We start from the raw sequence: 19,679 nt of genomic DNA, 5'->3' as shown, positions 1-19,679 counted from the left end.
CCATATCTTATAGGACTTAAAGCTAACCATGGTTCTTTACATGTTAAAAATATGACAACTATTATCCATTATGTGTTAATATGATGTTTATGATGTATTACGCCACTTGTATGTGATACCAAAAGTTAATCAAAACCCTAATAAGAAACTTGTTTGTGAAGTCAATCTAAAAGTGCAACATACCCTAAATAAATCATTACAACTCACCAATTCTAAATCATCGAAGTTAGGTTAAGCTCAAAGCGATTGCCTCTCATATCTATCCATTATAGCATATTTGCAAGTTATGTATACATTTCTCTTACTGGACGATGATGCTATTTCAGAATTTGGAGTTAATACATCTCGAAGTTTTTCCCTGCATAATCTTGCAGTCAATAAAAGCAAATTCACTCTTACTCATGTCATTTGATTGTTTTTATCAAATTACTTGCAAAGTATTATTAGTATCATTACTCCATTTAAAAGAAAATTATTACTTTAGAAATATCGCCTGGTTGGCAACAACGATAAGTTCTCTTATGAGAAAAGTAACACACCTTTGGAGAGTGTATCAAATTATGGCTTGTCACTCCCTGTTCTAGGTTTGAAACTACGAGCACTGCAGGAAAGGAACTCTATGAAATTCTAGACATCCTGTGAATGCTGACGGGCGTAACTTTTCGGAATTAATTAACCTTTTGAATAAATGATTACAAAAACTTGTATTTGCCTAAGAATTCCTAGTCTATAGCTATAGCTAGTGCATGAAACACATATTTCTATTATTGAACTTCCCGAGTACGCTCGTAGTCACTCGTTCCGTATTGAACCTCCTGCTTAGATTTGGAGGCATCGAAGGAGAAGCTACCGTGAAGCTCGAAGATGGAGCAATCAGTTACTACAAGGGGCATGAACCAGTCAATGGAGTCAACAAAGTTAACTTCTAGATATATCATGGTGGAAACCTAGACTGGGGGTAGAAGGGAACGAAATCCCTAATCCTAGCATGTAAGTAGCTAGAGTCCAGTTAGAGTTATTTATCAAGCCATTTGTCTCTATAGCTAGACTTAGTAATAAGTTAGCCTACGTCTTGTTCTTTTGGAGCCTTATTTAAAGTTTACCTCATTGTAAATTAGGAGGCTGCGATGATCTTTTGTAATGTGTATGTGTTGTAAATCTATAGACATGCCTTGGACCCTCAATGTTTCTGTTGTACCACTCCGAGGCATGTAATACTAGTGGAATGGTGTTTCATTAGTGTTATGTCAACGACTTTCTTACTACAACATGAAGTGGTATGCTAGGTCACCGAAATAGTGCACTTTCTTGGGTCCAAATTTGCATTTCTTTGGAATTGGTATCTTGAATTTCACCAAGCATTATCCCAACTCACTCCGCATAAGGGTTTTCTCTTTGTTCTAGTTTAGAACTCTATTCAAGATAAGACATGAAGTCAACAAAGATAGCCACATCATTCTTTAGATAACCAGCAATAGCTAACCCGATATCCATAAAATCGGCCAATGTGAAGTTTTTTCCTCTTGGCAATCTCGTTTTATTGGGATGAATAGGGAGGAGTCCTCTCATGAATAATGTTATGATCCTCCCAAAGTTCGTTAAATATTTTGGGAAAATACTGGCCACCATGATCCAACCTAAGAAGATTGCTAGTTCTCTTTGGTTCATTTTTAACTGTCCTGACAAATTTAAAATTGTCTAAAGGGTTCACCTTCAGTTTGCAAAAAATATTCATAGCAGATTTCAGTACGACAATTAGGAAAAGCAAAAAGGTCAACATGCCAGTTTTTATTACAATTACTTGAAATGCATGGCTTTTCAAGTCCACTGTCAAATCCTAGGGCTCAACCCTTGATACGTCTCAAACGTATCTATAATTTCTTATGTTCCATGCTACTTTTATGATAATACTCACATGTTTTATACATACTTTACATCATTATTATGCATTTTCCGGCACTAACCTATTAACAAGATGTCGAAGCGCCGATTGCTCGTTTTCTGCTGTTTTTGGTTTCAGAAATCCTACAAAGGAAATATTCTCGGAATTGGACGAAATCAACGCCCAGGGTCTTATCTTTCCACGAAGCTTCCAGAAGACCGAGGGAGATACGAAGTGGGGCCATGAGGGGTCGTAACCATAGGGCGGTGCGGCCTGGCCCTTGGCCGCGCCGGCCTATGGGGTGGGGCCCCTGTGCCCCCTCCTGACCTACCCTTCCGCCTACTTAAAGCCTTCGTCGCGAAAACCCCTGTACCAAGAGCCACGATACGGAAAACCTTCCAGAGACGCCGCCGCCAATCCCATCTCGGGGGATTCAGGAGATCGCCTCCGGCACCCTGCCGGAGAGGGGAATCATCACCGGAGGGCTCTACATCATCATGCCCGCCTGGATTGATGCGTGAGTAGTTCATCCTTGGACTATGGGTCCATAGCAGTAGCTAGATGGTTGTCTTCTCCGCTTGTGCTATAATTGTTTAGATCTTGTGAGCTGCCTAACATGATCAAGATCATCTATTTGTAATGCTACATGTTGTGTTTGGTGGGATCCGATGAATATAGAATATTATGTCAAGTTGATTATCAATCTATCATATATGTGTTGTTTATGTTCTTGCATGCTCTCCGTTGCTAGTAGAGGCTCTGGCCAAGTAGATACTTGTAACTCCAAGAGGGGGTATTTATGCTCGATAGTGGGTTCATGCCTCCATTTAATCTGGGACAGTGACAGAAAGTTCTAAGGTTGTGGATGTGTTGTTGCCACTAGGGATAAAACATCGATGCTTTGTCTAAGGATATTTGTGTTGATTACATTACAAACCATACTTAATGCAATTATCTGTTGTATAAAACTTAATACTGGAGGGGGTGCGGATGCTAACCCGAAGGTGGATTATTTAGGCATAGATGCATGCTGGATAGCGGTCTATGTACTTTGTCGTAATGCCCTGATTAAATCTCACAGTAATCATCATTGATATGTATTGAATCTTTATTTGTCAATTGCCCACCTGTAATTTGTTCATCCAGCATGTTAGTTATCTTATTGGAGAGACACCACTAGTGAACTGTGGACCCCGGTCCATTCTTTTACATCTGAATACAATCTACTGCAATCATTGTTTTCTACTGTTCTTTGCAAACAAACATCATCTTCCACTCGATATGTTTAATCCTTTGTTTTCAGCAAGCCGGTGAGATTGACAACCTCACTGTTACGTTGGGGCAAAGTACCTTGATTGTGTTGTGCAGGTTCCACGTTGGCGCCGGCTTCACTGGTGTTGCGCCGCACTACACTCCTCCACCAACAACCTTCACGTGCTTCTTGGCTCCTACTGGTTCGATAACCTTGGTTTCATACTGAGGGAAACTTGCTTCTATACGCATCATACCTTCCACTTGGGGTTCCCAACGGACGTGTGCTTCGCGCGTATCAAGCTAAATTTCTGGCGCCGTTGCCGGGGAGATCAAAACACGCTGCAAGGGGAGTCTTCCACATCCAATCTCTTTACTTTGTTTTTGTCTTGCTTTACTTTATTTTATTTACTGTCTTGTTTGCTTTATATCCAAAAACACAAAAAAATTAGTTGCTTTACTTTCTGTCTTATTTACTTGCTCTATATCAAAACACAAAAAAATTAGTTACTTGCATTTACTTTATTTACCTTTTACTTATTTCATCATGCTTCATCCTAAGTTTACTTTGAAAGATATATCGGTAGGTAGTGGGGTCTATCATTGGAAAAGATAATATAGAAGATTTTTTCACTCATGTTAGTAAGACTGAAGATTTTGAAGATAGATCCTTGGTAGAACTTGCTCCTGATTATGAAATTGCGACTGCCTCTTTAGTGCACATGTTGGAAGCTAGATTTGTTAATCTTAATCCAATAATGCAACATATGTTTCTTACACTCGGTGATATGAAAGAAGGAGAAAAGAAAGATTTTGTTCTAGAAACCCTTCTTAGAGAATTTGGTGATGTAGCTAGAGAAGCTAGGAAAGTCTTTATTCGATATAAGATGCTAGTCTTGTGTACCAATTTTGCAAATATCCCTGAAAGAAGGAAAAAAGATAGGCTAAGATACACTAATAAAGTCAATTGTGAGGGGGAGATTAAAATACCAATACCTCATAAACTCATATGAATGCACGATGCATTAGAAAAGAATTTTGATTGGATTGTCCCTAAAAATTTATTTGAGGAGGATAGTAAGCCTAAAGGTATTGAAAAGGGAGTTCCATACATAAATAAGATACAATGCATAGTTGAGAAAACTCCCAACTCCCGAGGTAATAATGTTGATGCTTCCTCTCTTGATAATACTTGATTTGCACTTTCTGCGCCTAGCTGAAAGGCGTTAAAGAAAAGCACTTCTTGGGAGATAACCCATGTTTTATTTATTTACTGCATTTTTGAGTCTTGGAAGTTGTTACTACTGTAGCAACCTCTCCTTATCATATTTTTGTGCCAAGTAAAGTCTCTATGGTAAAGTTGATGCTAGATTTGGATTGCTGCGCAGAAACAAAATTACTGTCTGTCACGAATTTGCGTAGAACTCTCTGTAAAAAAATCAAAAAATCTGCAAATTTACGTGTGTGATCCTCAGATATGTACGCAACTTTCATTAGTTTTGAGTTTTTCCGTTTGAGCAAGTTAAGTGCCTCTGTAAAATTCGTCTTTACGGACTGTTCTGTTTTGACAGATTCTGTCTTTTATTTCGCATTGCTGCTTTTGCTATGTTGAATGGGTTTCTTTGTTCCATTAATTTTCAGTAGCTTTGTGCAATGTCCAGAAGTGTTAAGAATGATTATGTCACCTCTGAATATGTGAATTTTTGATTATGCACTAACCCTCTAATGAGTTTGCTTGAAGTTTGGTGAGGAGGAAGTTTTCAAAGGTCAAGAGAAGAGGATGATACAATATGATCAAGAAGAGTGAAAGGTCTAAGCTTGGGGATGCCCCGGTGGTTCATCCCTGCATATTTTAAGAAGACTCAAGCATCTAAGCTTGGGGATGCCCAAGGCATCCCCTTCTTCATCGACAACTTATCGGGTCACTTCTAGTGAAACTATATTTTTATTCCATCACATCTTATGTTCTTTACTTGGAGCGTCTGTTTGCTTTTATTTTCGTTTTGGTTTGAATAAAGTTGGATCCCACCATCCTTATATTGGAGATATTACGCTCCGCTTTTTCATTTGAACACTTGTGTTCTTAGTTATGCTTTAATGTTCATGGCGAAGGCTGAAATTGCTTCGTTGATTGCTATTTGGTTGGAATCAGAAAATGCTTCATATGGTTTGGAATAACTTGAAACTTGGCAATTGTTTTGAGCTCTCATTAGATTATGTTTAAGCTCTTGCATCATGTAGTTTAATCTATTAGTGGAGAACTACCGTAGAGCTTGTTAAAATTTGGTTTGCATGATTGGTCTCTCTAAGTCTAGATATTTTCTGGTGAAGTGTTTGAACAACAAGGAAGACAGTGTAGAGTCTTATAATGCTTGCAATATGTTCTTGTGTAAGTTTTGTTGTACCTGTTCATACTTGTGTTTGCTTCAAACAACCTTGCTAGCCCAAAACCTTCTACTGAGAGGAAATGCTTCTCGTGCATCCAAACACCTTGAGCCAAAACCCATGCCATTTGTGTCCACCATATCTACCTACTATGTGGTATTTTTCTGCCATTCCAAAGTAAATTACTTGAGTGGTACCTTTAAAATTTCATTCCTTTATCTTTTCAATATATAGCTCATGGGACAAATAGCTTAAAAACTATTGTGGTGATGAATATGTGGTTATGTGTCTTAGTTCTTATAAGTTGCTTGTTGAGCGGTAACCATGTTTCTGGGGACGCCATCAACTTTTTACCTTTGTTGGATATCATGTGAGATGCTACACATGTTCGTCTTGTCTGAAGTAAGGGCGATTTTCATGATCAAATGGTTTGAGTATGCATATTGTTAGAGAAGAACATTGGGCTGCTAACGAAAGCCATGTATCATGGTGGAAGTTTTCAGTTTGGACATACAACCTCACTCTCTTATGAGAATATTATTTGTTGTTGAATGCTTATGCATTAAAAGAGGAGTCCATTATCTGTTGTCTATGTTGTCCCGGTATGGATGTCCTAAGTTGAGATCTATTAAAAAAGAGAAATCAAATGCAATTGATCTCCTAGGACCTTTGTACAGGCGGCATAGAGGTACCCCTTTGTGACACTTGGTTGAAACATATGTTATGCAATGATAATCCGTGTTAATCCAAGCTAATTAGGACAAGGTGCGAGCACTATTGGTATTCTATGTATGAGGCTTGCAACTTGTAGGAAGTATTATGCATAGCACATATGGATTATTACTACCGTTGACAAAATTGTTTCTATGTTTTCAAAATAAAAGCTCTAGCACAAAAATAGTAATCCATGCTTCCCTCTGCGAAGGGCCATTCTTTTACTTTATGTTGAGTCAGTCTACCTACTTCTTTCTATCTTAGAAGCAAACACTTGTGTTAACTGTGTGCATTGATTCTTACATGATTACTTATTGCATTTGTTATATTACTCTATGTTGACAAATATTCATGAGATATACATGTTACAAGTTGAAAGCAATTGCTGAAACTTAATCATCCTTTGTGTTGCTTCAATGCATTCTACTTTGAATTTATTGCTTATGAGTTAGCTCTATGCAAGTCTTGTTGATGCTTGTCTTGAAAGTACTATTCATGAAAAGTTTTGCTATATGATTCATTTGTTTAGTCATCATCTTTTGTTAGTGACATAGGCATCCCCAATGGGCCTGCCAAAGATGGTACCCGGGATTTACTCAAGGCCCAAGACTCGAAGAATAAGAAGATTCGGAAGTCCATTTAGTATTAAGGAAAGATAGTTTGTATTAGGAAGAGTTTTGTAATCTCACGGGTTGAGTACGAAACCCTCCCGAACTCTGTAACTTGTGTATTACGAAACCCTCGGCTCCACCTCCTATATAAGGGGGAGTCGAGGGACAAAGAGAGGATCGAATCTATTGTCAACATAACCCTAGTTTTCATAATCGTCGAGTACTTTTCGCCTGAACCTTCGAGATCTACTTGTCCTCTACTTCTAACAAAACCCTAGTCTACAACCTGTAGGCATCGACAAGTTAATCCTTTGTCAATTGGCGCCGTCTGTGGGAATTAGAGGTTGCAAGGAGCTGATCTCGATGGCACGTTCAAGATCGTCGACTTCGTCGGTGGCAAGCAATGCGACGGATCGAGGTAACAAGGGAAAAACTGATCTAGTCAATTTTATTCCTCACCCGCCCTCCCGTATGGATGCATGTGCCTATCTGGAGGAGCCCATCATCATGACGTTCGAAGAATTCCGATTTGGCGTCAACAAGGAAGGATCCTACCGTCTCGAAGTTCCGATCTCGTCGGAATTTTCAGCGGTCGATTCTAGCTTTTCGTCGAGTGACGAGGAGTTTTCGTCGCCACGCTTCGTCGACAGCAAGGCAAGCGCAAGGCTCGCAAAGATCTTCAGCAACACATCCTTCGAGTCGTCTGCGGACTCTTTTATAAGCAGCGACTCCGACAGCGTCGACAGCTTCAACTTCATCGACAAATCTGTCGCCATCGGAAAGGTCTTCACCACTCAATATGATGGTGTCACCAATCCTGACAAAAATCAATACGCAAAATATCATCAGATCTATGCAATCGAAGAGGCAGGCCGATCAGAACCAGAAACGTCAGAGGCTTTCGACGATTTGGGAAATCCATACGTTGATCCCGCTGATCTCAGACACGGTCTAGGCACTAAATATGTCGGGTCTTCACCCCGAGAAAGAGTACAGCTCCCGCAAGCAGCGTGGGATAGGGCTGCAAGAGCCATGGATGGTTCAGAACCAATGACCACCACTGCTACTGTACAAGAGCTACAAGCATATCAATATAGACTCGCTCGAGTAAGCAGAGAGCTGGAAAACAGACAGACATCCTTGAATAGGAGAAAAGAGGCAGCTTCCGCGTCCGAGCAAGCGTCGAGCGAGCTCGGTCGACAATCGAAACTTCGGCGGATAGCCATAGAGAGGCTCGAAGGAGAGCAAGATCTCGGCTGCAAAACATACCCGAAGAAGAGAGAGGAAATCTAATTCAAAATCTCGACATGTCCTTCATGACGATTGATGAAAGGGGAAATATCATCCCAAAAACACCAGAAGCAGGGTACATGGCAACACAAGCTTACATCCTCGCGTCTAGACCACCTCCTGGGGACCCGAGGGAACCATTGTTCAATATGGCAATGGCTGGAGTAGGAGTAATGGGAACAGCGTTTGCAGCTACACCTCCCGAAGGAAATCCTAGGCAAAATAGTCCACGACCGACTGCAGCAGTTCAAGACCCACCAAGAACAAGTGGAGCAAGAGACACAGCAGTCCAAGTAAGGGTGGACAGAGCACGACAAGAAAGAAGGGAGCGTCAACACTCACCGGAAGTTGCCGACGAAGATATGTGTGGGCTCCCGTGCTTCACGAGAAGAGTTCGCAAAACTCGAGTACCAAAAGGATTCAAGTTACCCGAGAATTTCAAAAAATTCGACGGTCTGCAGGATCCCGAGGATTGGCTCGTGGATTACCTTGAGATGGTGAAGTTGGTAGGAGGAACCAGAGCAACAGCTATGCAAAGTATCCAAGTTCACTTAAGTGGTGCCGCAAGATCGTGGATCAAGAAACTTCCCCCAGGCTCCATCGACAGCTGGGATAATTTCGAGGACATCTTCGTAAGAAACTTCCGATCCACCTGCAAGAAACATGCGTCATTAGAAGAGCTGAGAGCTTGTCGACAGAAACATGACGAGTCGATGAGAAAATACATACATCTCATATGCTTTACAATAATGTTGATCAAGATTATGTTGGTAGCATGTCACTTCAGAAATTATTTGTTGTTATCGTTTACCTACTCGAGGGCGAGTAGGAACTAAGCTTGGGGATGCTTGATACGTCTCAAACATATCTATAATTTCTTATGTTCCATGCTACTTTTATGATAATACTCACATGTTTTATACATACTTTACATCATTATTATGCATTTTCCGGCACTAACCTATTAACAAGATGCCGAAGCGCCAGTTGCTGTTTTCTGCTGTTTTTGGTTTCAGAAATCCTACAAAGAAAATATTCTCGGAATTGGACGAAATCAACGCCCAGGGTCTTATCTTTCCACGAAGCTTCCAGAAGACCGAGGGAGATACGAAGTGGGTCCACGAGGGGCCGTAACCATAGGGAGGCGCGGCCTGGCCCTTGGCCGCGCCGGCCTATGGGGTGGGGCCCCTGTGCCCCCTCCTGACCTACCCTTCCGCCTACTTAAAGCCTTCGTCGCGAAAACCCCTGTACCGAGAGCCACGATACGGAAAACCTTTGATACGTCCAATTTGCATCACTATTTTGTATCATAATTTGCTGTTATTCATTGATATATTTCATATTGGGATACAATACTTATGTTATTTCATCTATTTTGCATGTTTCATCATTATTGGAGGATCAAGCACCGGAGCCGGATTCCGCTGGAAAAAGCACCATCGAACGCAATATTTCGGAAGATCAACCGTGGAAGGAAATTTCACGTAAATTCCTATTTTTCCGGATGACAGAGGGAGCCGGAAGGGGAAGAAGAGGGGAGCCACTGTGGGCCCGGACCACAGGCCGGCGCGGCCCATGGCCTGGCCGCGCCACCCTGTGGTGTGGGGGCCCCACAGCCCCTTTCGCCTCCTTTTCTTCGCGTACTCCTTCGTCCCGAAAACCTAAGCCACAGAGAGGACCTCACGAAGGGTTACAACCGCCTCTGCGGGGCGGAGAACACCAGAGAGAAAAGAGCTCTCCGGCGGGCAGGAATCCGCCGGGGAAATTCCCTCCCGGAGGGGGAAATCGACGCCATCGCCATCGTCATCGAGCGGGACATCATCTCCATCATCATCATCATCATCATCATCTCCACCATCTACACCGCCATCACCACCGCTGCACCTCGTCACCGCTGTAACAATTCGGGTTAAATCTTGATTGTATGATAGGGGAAACTCTCCCGGCATTACTCTCTACTTGTTATAGATGCTATTGAGTGAAACCATTGAACCAAGGTTTATGTTCAGATTGTTATTCATCATCATATCACCTCTGATTGTATTCCATATGATGTCTCGTGAGTAGTTCGTTTAGTTCTTGAGGACATGGGTGAAGTCTAAATGCTAGTAGTGAATTATGGTTGAGTAATATTCAATGTTATGATATTTATGTTGTGGTGTCATTCTTCTAGTGGTGTCGTGTGAACGTCGACTACACGACACTTCACCATTTATGGGCCTAGGGGAGTGCATCTTGTATTCGGTTGCTAATTGCGGGGTTGCCGGAGTGACGAAACCTAAGCCCCCGTTAGTATATCGATGCAAGAGGGATCGCAGGATCTCGCAGTTTAAGGCCGTGGTTAGATTTATCTTAATTACTTTCTTGTAGTTGCGGATGCTTGCAAGGGGTATAATCACAAGTATGTATTAGTCCTAGGAAGGGCGGTGCATTAGCATAGGTTCACCCACACAACACTTATCAAAACAATGAAGATTATTTAGCCACATGAAGCGAAAGTACTAGACTAAAATCCCCGTGTGTCCTCAAGAACGCTTGGTCATTATAAGTAAACAAACCGGCTTGTCCTTTGTGCTAAAAAGGATTGGGCCACTCGCTGCAATTATTTCTCTCGCATTTTATTTACTTCTACTTTATTTATCTGCAATATCAAAACCCCCTGAATACTTGTCTGTGAGCATTTACGAGTGAATCCTTCATCGAAACTGCTTGTCAACACCTTCTGCTCCTCGTTGGGTTCGACACTCTTATTTATCGAAAGTACTACGATACACCCCCTATACTTGTGGGTCATCAAGACTATTTTCTCGGCGTCGTTGCCGGGGAGTGAAGCGCTATTGGTAAGTGGAATTGGTAAGGAAAACCTTCTATCGTTTGTGCTGATTTTATTTCTGCCTCGTTGCTATAAGTCATTATGGAGAGATCTTCTCTTCAATTTCTATTTGGGAAATCTACTACTACCGCAACGGTAGTGGATGAAGCGCCAGTGAGGAAGTAGTACCATATAAAATACCTATGAAAATTATTGAACGTGTTATGGATAACCGCTATGAAGGGGATGGAACTGTCCATCCCGGTGATCATTTATTGTTTTTGCATGAATTATGCGGGTTATTCAAATGTGCAGGTATTTCTATGAATGAAGTTAGGAAGAAACTATTCACTATATCGCTGTCCGGTAAAGCGGCGCACTCGGTATAAATTGCTGAAGAATGGTGATTCTATTGATTGGGAGGACATTGTGCCTTTATTTTATTCCAAATTTTATCCTCCAAGTGAAATTCACAAAGATCGGAACCGCATATATAATTTCTGGCCTCATGATGGAGAGAGTATTGCCCAAGATTGGGGGAGATTGAAGTCTTTAATGCTCAAATGCCCCATTCATGAGCTTCCTGGTAATGTTATTATTGATAATTTCTATGCAAGACTTTCTTTTCAAGACAAGACCTTGCTGGATACTTCTTGTTCTGGATCATTTACACGCAAGAAAGAAGAGTTTAAAAGGGACCTTCTTGATCGGATCCAAGAAAATACTGAAGGATGGGAGAACGACAAAGATAGAGAATCGGGTATAATTTATGATTATAAATGCATTGAAGCTTTTATGGATACCGATAAATTTCGTAATATGAGTGCTACATATGGTCTTGATTCCCAAGTTGTTGCAAATCTTTATAAAGCTTTTGCCTCTCATTATGAATTGCCTAAGAAGAATTTTGATAAGTATCATGAACCGTATAAAGATAAAGTTGATTCATCTGTAAACAAATGTGTAGTGATTGAAACTGTTGATAATGTTATTCCTGAAGCTTATATTGAAAAAACTCCTTTCCCTGCGAAAATGAAGGAGTACTCTGTCATATCTAGTGCGGTTAATAAAAGTGAAAAGAAAACCAAAGAACCTGAAGAACAAATTAAAATTGAACTTCGTTGTTGCAATAGTTAAAGATCTTGTGACTTGAAAATGTGGAGGATGGTCATATTATTTTCTGTGAAGATGCTTCTAATATTGTTTCACATCCTAATAAACCCAAACAAGTTAGTGTTCCTATGCTATCTCGTTAGAATTGGTGATCATTGCTATTATGGTTTATGTGATATTGGTGCAAGTGTTAGTGCTATACCTTATGAGCTTTACACCGAGATTATGCACGAAATTGGTTCTTGTGAACTTGAAGATATTGATGTGGTTATTCATCTGGCTAATAGAGAAACTATTTCTCCAATTGGTATTGTTCGAGATGTGGAAGTTCTATGTGGTAAGATTAAATATCCTGCTGACTTTTTGGTACTTGGTTCTGCTGCTAGTGATCATTGTCCTATCATTTTTGGTAGACCTTTTCTAAATACTTGTGGAGCTATTATAGATTGTAAGAAAGAGAAAATTTTGACTAGATTTGCTTGGTGAACCTTATGAATTTAACTTTTCTAAATTTACCAAAACTCCTTATAAAGCTGACTTGCCTAGTAATGATTTTAAAATGGAGCGAGTGTGCATCTATTGTTCTTGTTCCTAATAATCCTTTGCAGCAACATTTGGAGAATAGTGAAAGTGAAGCTTTTAGGAAAGAAAGAGATGAGCTTGAGGAAATTTTTCTTCGTCAACCTATTCTCAAGCATGATTTACCGGTGGAAGATTTGGGTACAACACCGCCACCAAAGGAAGATCCGGTTTTTGATTTAAAGCCTTTACCTGATAATCTTAAATATGCTCATATTGATGATAAGAAAATATATCCTGTTATTATTAGTTCTAAGCTTTCAGAGATTGAGGAAGAAAGGTTATTGGAAATATTGAAGAAACACCGAGGAGCTATTGGCTATACTCTTGATGATTTGAAAAGGATTTCTCCCTCTATTTGCCAACATGCTATTAATATGGAAGAAGATGCAAAGCCTGTTGTTGAACATCAACGTCGTCTAATTCCGAAGATGAAAGAGGTGGTAAGGAACGAGGTATTAAAACTTCTTGAAGCTGGTATTATATATCCTATTGCTGATAGTAGATGGGTTAGTCCTGTGCATTGCGTTCCTAAGAAAGGAGGAATGATCTGTTGTGCCTAATGATAATGATGAGCTTATTCCTCAAAGAATAGTTGTAGGTTATAGAATGTGCATTGATTTTCGAAAAGTTAATAAAGTTACTAAGAAAGATCATTACCCTTTACCCTTTATTGATCAAATGTTAGAAAGGTTATCTAAAAACACTCATTTTTGCTTTCTTGATGGTTATTCTGGGTTTTCACAAATTGCTGATAAAGCTAAAGATCAAGAGAAAACCACGTTTACTTGTCCTTATGGAACTTATGCTTATAGGCGTATGCCTTTTGGTTTATGTAATTCTCCTGCTACTTTTCAAAGATGCATGTCTGCTATTTTTCATGGTTTTTGCGAAAGTATTGTAGAGGTGTTCATGGATGATTTTTCTGTCTATGGGAATTCTTTTGATAATTGCTTGCGAAACCTCGATAAAGTGTTGCAGAGATGTGAAGAAACTAACCTTGTTCTTAATTGGGAGAAATGCCACTTTATGGTTAATGAAGGAATTGTATTGGGACATAAAATTTCCGAGAGAGGTATTGAAGTTGATAGAGCTAAAGTTGAAGCAATTGAGAAGATGCCCTATCCGAGGGATGTTAAAGGTATTCGTAGTGTTCTTGGTCATGCTTGGGTTTTATAGGAGATTTATTAAAGATTTCTCTAAAATTTCAAAGCCTCTTACTAATCTTCTTCAAAAAGATGTACCTTTTGTTTTTGATGATGATTGTAAGGAAGCTTTTGAAACTCTAAAGAAAGCCTTAACAACTGCTCTCCGTAGTCGAACCTCCCGATTGGAATTTGCCTTTTGAAATTATGTGTGATGCTAGTGATTTTGCTTGTAGGCGCTGCTCTTGGACAGCGGGTAGATAAAAAATTAAATGTTATTCATTATGCTAGTAAGACTCTTGATGCTGCTCAAAGAAATTATGCTACAACTGAAAAAGAATTGTTAGCTGTAGTCTTTGCTTGTGACAAGTTTAGACCCTATATTGTTGATTCAAAAGTTACAATTCATACTGATCATGCTTGCAATTAGATACCTTATGACAAAGAAAGATGCTAAGCCAAGGCTTATTAGATGGGTACTTCAGTTGCAAGAATTTGATTTACATATTATAGATAGGAAAGGTGCTGATAATCCTGTTGCTGATAATTTGTCTAGATTGGAAAATATTGCTTATGATCCTGTTCTTGTTAATGATAGTTTTCCAAATGAACAATTGGCTGTAATAAAGGTGAGCTCGCGAGAGAGCCCTTGGTATGCAGATTATGCTAACTTTATTGTTTCGAAGTATTTGCCTCCAACCTTTTCAGCTCAGCAAAGGAGGAAATTCTTTTATGACTTGAGGCATTATTTTTGGGATGACCCACACTTATATAAAGAAGGAGTAGATGGTATTATGCGAAGATGTGTTCCTGAATATGAACAACAGGAAATATTGAGTAAATGTCATGGTAGTGTTTATGGAGGACATCACGCTGGAGATAGAACCGCGCAAAAGGTTCTACAATCAGGTTTTTATTGGCCAACACTTTTCAAAGATGCAAGGAAATTTATTTTATCTTGTGATGAATGTCAAAGAGTTGGTAATATCTCTAGACGCAATGAAATGCCTATGAATTATACTCTTGTTATTGAACCATTCGATTGTTGGGGATTCGACTTCATGGGTCCTTTCCCTTCTTCAGATGGTAACACTCATATACTTGTCGCTGTTGATTATGTTACTAAATGGGTAGAAGCTATACCTACAAAAAGTGCTGATGGTGAGACCTCTATAAAACTGCTTGTAGATGTTATATTTCCTAGATTTGGAGTACCTAGATATATTATGACTGATGGAGGTTCTCATTTTATTCATGGAGGTTTTAGAAAAACTCTTGCTAAGTATGGTATTAATAATAGAATTGCTTCCGCTTATCACCCTCAAACTAGTGGTCAAGTAGAATTATCAAATAGAGAGATTAAAGCTATCTTGGGTAAGACCGTTAATAAATCTAGAAAGAATTGGGCTAGCAAATTGAAAGAAGCACTATGGGCTTATAGAACTGCTTATAAAAATCCTATGGGAATGTCACCTTATAAAATGGTTTATGGAAAAGCTTGTCATTTACCTTTAGAACTAGAGCACAAAGCTTATTGGGTCGTTAGAGAACTAAATAAAGATCCTAAATTAGCCGGTAATAAAAGATTGCTGCAATTAAGTTCTCTAGATGAATGGATAAGTGAAGCTTATGAAAATGCTAAACTCTTTAAAGAAAAAGTTAAGAAATGGCATGATAGAAGGATTATCAAAAGAGAGTTTAATATTGGGGATAAAGTCCTATTGTATCGGTCTCGTCTCAGATTTTTTGCAGGGAAATTACTCTCGAAGTGGGAAGGACCATATGTTGTTGAGGAGGTGTATCGTTCAGGAGCAATTAAAATTAGCTCTCTTCAAGGCAATGCCACACAAGTGGTGAATGGACAAAGACTCAAGCATTATATCTCGGGTGATTCTTATAATGTTGATGTTGATATTATTCAAGTGGAAACACCGGAGGCTTTCATCAAAGGACAAATTGACAGTCCGCCAGAACTCGACTTTGAATAGGTAACAGTACAGGTAATAAAAAGTCCGCGTTTACCTTTCCGAACATTATTTCTGCTGTTTTTAGGAAATATGAAAAATTATGAGTTCGAAACGGAGTGGAAAGGACGCACGAGGGCGTGCCACCATAGGCCGGCGCGGCCTGACCTGGGCCCGCGCCGACCTATGGTCTGGCCGCCTCGTTGCCCCTTTCCGACTCTGGTTTGATCTGGTACTTTCCTTATGTCGTGAAATTTTTTGCTATATAATCTCCCGGACCCCTGGAGGTCCGTAATATCGTTTTCTCGTCGTGTTTTGTTTCGAGCTGTTTTCTGCCAGATTTGTTTTGATCTAGAAGCACCATGGTCTCCAACAACAAAGACAAGGGGCCTTGGAGGGAAGAGATGGATGAAAGGATCAATAAGGAGAAGGAGAAGATAGCATCAGCAAAAGGAGAGTGGGAAACTACGAGGAGTAAGCCAATCTTGGTGGGATCGGTTAACACTGGGCGTTCTTTTTCTCATAACTTGCAGGGAGCTCTTCCGCCTGCTCTGGACCTCGACTCTTTCCCTTGTGTGGAGGAAGCAATACGGGTTGTCGATGAGTTTTGTGATCAATATCGTGCTCTCAAAAGGGAAGTGGAGATACTTCGAGAGGAGAACCGGCGACTTCGCGGAATCGTCGGAATATTACTCAAACCTCAGCACAAGGCCGTCACCGCCACACTCGGGTAACAATGAGTCTCTTCAGGTTTTGGTGCAGAATTACAAAATTGAGAAGCTGAAGCTGAAGGAGATCCTTATGAAGCGCGAGAGGAATCCATCGCCATCATCACCGAAGGAGTAATTCATCATCGGTATTGGCATCCCCTTGGTTTGTTCCAAGCTTGGGGGAGTGCCGCGGTATCACATCATCATTACCTTTATCTTTTACTATCAAGTAGTGTCATATCATGAGTAGGGAAGTTATCATATGGAATAGTATACAATGTGGAAGTATCTCTCTTAGTTAGTTATCTATGTATCCGTTGGTGTGAGTTATCGTTATGGGATATTAATGAGAAGTTTTATCATTTACTCTTTGCACACTTTATTTTAGTTTGCAATCTCCATTATATGATTACTCTTGACATGAGTATTGATATCACTTTGGGAGCATCAAGTAAATCTATTTGGTTTTGGCAAACTTAGCATTGGTCAATAGCAACAACATCTTGATGTTTAATAGAAGAGAGAAATACACTTAGATATATTACTCTATTATCTCTATGCTTAGTATTCTAAAGTTAAAATTGCTTGTGCTTATGAGAAAGATGCATGATTGTTTCTATCATATGTATATTTGTTTGTTTCCCTCAACCTTTATGCTTGCTATCAAACCTTGCTAGCCAAAGACCTGTATCGAGAGGGAATGCTTCTCATACATCCATAACCTTAGACCAAACCTATGCCATTTGTGTCCACCATACCTACCTACTACATGGTATTTTCTGCCATTCCAAGTAAATACTTCATGTGCTACCTTTAAATTATTCAAACTACTACTCCTGATTTGTGTCAATGTTCTATAGCTCATGAGGAAGTATGTGGTGTTTTATCTTTCAATCTTGTTGGGCGGACTTTCACCAATGGACTAGTGATACGTCTCCAACGTATCGATAATTTCTTATGTTCCATGCTACTTTATTGATGATACCTACATGTTTTATGCACATTATATGTCATATTTATGCATTTTCTGGAACTAACCTATTAACAAGATGCCGAAGAGCCGATTGTCTGTTTTCTCGCTGTTTTTGGTTTCGTAAATCCTAGTAAGGAAATATTCTCGGAATTGGACGAAACTTTCGCCCGGGGTCCTATTTTTGCACGAAGCTTCCGGAAGACCGAAGAGTCAACGAAGTGGGGCCACGAGGCAGCCGGGGACAGGGCGGCGCGGCCCGGGCCCCGGCCGCGCGGCCCTACCCCCGGGCACCTCGTGTGGCCCCCCGACCTACCCTTCCGCCTACTTAAAGCCTCCGTCGCGAAAACCCCGCACCGAGAGCCACGATACGGAAAACCTTCCGCAGACGCCGCCGCCGCGAATCCCATCTCGGGGGATTCAGGAGATCGCCTCCGGCACCTCGCCGGAGAGGGGATTCATCTCCCGGAGGACTCTTCATCGCCATGATCGCCTCCGGAGTGATGAGTGAGTAGTTCACCCCTGGAACATGGGTCCATAGCAGTAGCTAGATGGTCGTCTTCTCCTTGTTGTGCTTCATTGTTGGATCTTGTGAGCTGCCTAACATGATCAAGATCATCTATCTGTAATACTATATGTTGTGTTTGTCGGGATCCGATGGATAGAGAGTACTATGTTATGGTGATTATCAATCTATTGTTTATGTGTTGTTTATGATCTTGCATGCTCTCCGTTATTAGTAGAGGCTCTGGCCAAGTTTTTGCTCTTAACTCCAAGAGGGAGTATTTATGCTCGATAGTGGGTTCATGCCTTCATTGACACCTGGGATCGTGACGAGTAGGTTCTAAGGTTGTGATGTGCTCGTTGCCACTAGGGATAAAACATTGATGCTATGTCTAAGGATGTAGTTGTTGATTACATTACGCACCATACTTAATGCAATTGTCTCGTTGCTTAGCAACTTAATACCGAATGGGGTTCGGACGATAACCTGAAGGTGGACTTTTTAGGCATAGATGCAGTTGGATGGCGGTCTATGTACTTTGTCGTAATGCCCAATTAAATCTCACTATATTTATCATATCATGTATATGCATTGTTATGCCTTTTTCTATTTGTCAATTGCCCGACCGTAATTTGTTCACCCAACATGCTTTTATCTTATGGGAGAGACACCTCTAGTGAACTGTGGACCCCGGTCCTATTCTTTACATAGCATACAATCTACCGCAATTGTGTTTACTCGTTTTCTTTGCAAACATCTTCCACTCGATACGCTTAATCCTTTGTTACGAGCAAGTCGGTGAGATTGACAACCTCACCGTTTCGTTGGGACAAAGTACTTGGGTTGTGTTGTGCAGGTTCCGCGTTGGCGCCGGAATCCCTGGTGTTGCGCCACATCACATTTCGCGACCATCAACCTTCAACGTGCTTCTTGGCTCCTACTGGTTCGATTAAACCTTGGTTTCTTTCTGAGGGAAAACTTGCTACTGTGCGCATCATACCTTCCTCTTGGGGTTCCCAACGAACGTGTGAGTTACACGCCATCAACTAGCGGCATATCCGCTTATCCAATAATTTTGCAATAAGAGCTGGCAACGGGGTTCCCAGCCCCAATTAATAACTTTCATTAATAATTCTCTTCACATGTTTTGCTCTGATTTATCAGTAAGCAACTTAATTTTGCAATAGACACTCCTCCATGGTATGTGAATGTTGGAAGGCACCCGAGGATTCGGTTAGCCATGGATTGAGAAAGCCAAGGTTGGGGGAGTGTCATCCTTAATAAAACTATAATACATGTGTAAACAAAAGAGAAGGGGGATGATCTACCTTGCTCGGTAGAGATGCCGTCCCTCATGGGAGCCGCTCTTGGAAGGTTCGTTTGGCAAGGGGGTTAGAGTGCCCGCTACCATTCGTTGACAACAACAAACACCGCTCAAAATCTTACTTTTATGCTCTTTATATGATTTCAAAACTTGAAAAGCTCTAGCACATGATTTAATCCCCGCTTCCTCTCGCGAAGGGCCTGTCTTTTACTTTTATGTTGAGTCAGTAAACCTATTTCTCTCTATCTCAAGCAAGCAATTGAGTTGTTGTGAACCAATCATTTATGCTATGATTCAGTTAATCATGTCTTTTATACTTTTTTGTTTAGTACCAATTTTATCTGAATGAATATGACTTCGAAGTTATCAATGATTATGAGGAGATTGTCATGCTTGAATATGAAAGCTTTGCTTAGAAGTACAA

The sequence above is a fragment of the Lolium rigidum genome, chromosome 4, assembly GCF_022539505.1.
Source record: "Lolium rigidum isolate FL_2022 chromosome 4, APGP_CSIRO_Lrig_0.1, whole genome shotgun sequence".
NCBI lineage: Eukaryota > Viridiplantae > Streptophyta > Magnoliopsida > Poales > Poaceae > Lolium > Lolium rigidum.
The sequence above is the reverse complement of the archived record's forward strand: the minus strand, read 5'-3'. Positions refer to the sequence as shown.